This window comes from Anneissia japonica, unplaced genomic scaffold (assembly GCF_011630105.1).
Source record: "Anneissia japonica isolate Jap-2015-1 unplaced genomic scaffold, ASM1163010v1 scaffold229130_len1961_cov153, whole genome shotgun sequence".
NCBI classification, from domain to species: Eukaryota; Metazoa; Echinodermata; class Crinoidea; order Comatulida; family Comatulidae; genus Anneissia; species Anneissia japonica.
Genome location: NW_022726251.1, coordinates 1 through 1,961, shown reverse-complemented (window position 1 = coordinate 1,961; position 1,961 = coordinate 1). Strand labels below are relative to the sequence as shown.

Below are 1,961 nucleotides of genomic sequence, written 5' to 3'. Positions count from 1 at the left end.
CCGTAAATTATGTAATGAACTGCGAGAACCAGATTTTATACCTGATGAAAGGTATGTTCAAGTTGATTTAAATGCATAGAAATAGATAGTACTTCCTTTAATATATGTTTGTATATTCTTGTGTATACAATTACGTCACACAGCTTTTAAAACTTTACGGTATGTGTTTAATCTTGTAGTCCATGCGAAGCATTTTAAATGTGATTTTAATTGTCATATGTACAAATGCTTCCTTTATTATATTTTTTTTTTGTGAATTTTGGGTGTTCTATGACGTGTTGTTTAATTACATCAAATAACTTGAAAACTGTGTGGTTAATCTTGTAGCCAATGCGAAGGATTCAGAATTTACACAGACATTTCAGATGTTGATGGTATAAACTTTATTAACCGTCTCAAACGTACCAAGGTAAGTTTGCAATCATGTGTTACTACTAAAGCATGTTCATTACACAATACCAATTGACAAATCGATTCGAAGACAGAATAAAGGAAACTGTTATAAAGTAGACCTAACACTTTAGCTATCAGGTCACTGTCTAAGGAGGACATGTTCTACACGGTAACGACAAGATTTCACCTTTTTAGAAAAAAAAAAACAGATACGCAATAACGTATAACAGTTTGGCATAACAGAAAACAAGGAACAAAAATATTATTCGAAGGTCATTTCATTAAGTACACACCCAGTGGTTACTTCAGAAGCTTAAGTTGAATATTTTAAAATTACTACAGCATTGTATGTTTATTGAACAGTTCTTAAGTTATTTTATATTACTCTATTCGACACTGGGGATTCAATACACTATTATAATTTACTAATTATGTCCTGGTTAATATGTAATATAGTTAGATAGTTTTGGGATGGAATTCATATTACTATTATCCAGAAATTTATATTTTCACTCGACTTAGCTCATTATTTTGTGGAGCTGCTTCTCTGTCGATGTGCTAATCGTTAACTCACATCAACTACTAGCATGTTATGTTCGACACACTTTATTTTGTAAGCTGAAATCATAAAGGACAAATACATTACTGTAAGTTATGTTGTTGCACAATCACTGGCGTAATGAAGGAGCCGCATGTCTATAGCCTATGTTTACTAAATTCATTGAGCACATGTGGGGTGTTTGGAGGGCGAATTGCAAGATCACTTTCGAGAGGTTTTGAGCAACGCCCGATGCCATCTTGCGCTGTCGTCGGGGAATAGCCCTCCAATTCATCCTCACCACGTAGTCCCTTCAGACCATCATCGGCCAAATCATGAGGAACCCCTGCGAACAGGAAGTTTTCTTTACGCTATGGATTTTCTGTACCACTTTAATTATGTATTCTGTAGACGCTTACCTGTTATATCCTGGGTTCAAAGCAAATGCAGAGTTTCAGGGACCTTGCGCTAATGCGGAATTGATAGGTGTCTGATTTGTTACGTGTACCTCCTTTGATTAATAATGTACACATTTTCTATAATTTTCTATAATTTTCAGACCGCTTCATGGATTTCGTGTTGTTCCTGGTTGTTTCTATTTATCATCCAAGTAATCAAGACAGTAATAAAATCACGATCTGGAAACAGACCAACAAATAGACAGCAACGTGTGCCAGAGGGGCAGAAGTTCGAAATAATTAGTTAAAATTGAGGCGTACTGTACGTTAAAAAGCTAATGCCACATTTTTTTTGGTCAAATAATTTGAACATTTAGGCAGTTGGATATGTAGCTGGTGGTAGAAAAGCCAATTCGTTTGGATTTAATGATGATTAGTGATGGCGAGTGGTGGCGCCAGTTGGGGACCCGTCAGACAGGACAGGCCCCTTTCGTCCGGTCGTCGAATAAAAACCAATAATAATAATAATAATAATAATAATAAAATAATAATAATAATAATAATAATAATAATAATAATAATAATAATAATAAGGATGATGATGATGATGATAATTTTCCTATCAAAATAAC

General features: G+C 34.4%; 1 long non-coding RNA gene across 1 annotated transcript; it reads left to right on the top strand.

The window, feature by feature from the left end:
• Positions 1-1,837, top strand: LOC117113077. Its single transcript, XR_004446145.1, has 3 exons — positions 1-51; positions 328-409; positions 1,491-1,837. It is a non-coding gene; the product is annotated as an uncharacterized LOC117113077 (long non-coding RNA).
• The last annotated feature ends 124 nt before the right edge of the window (positions 1,838-1,961 follow it).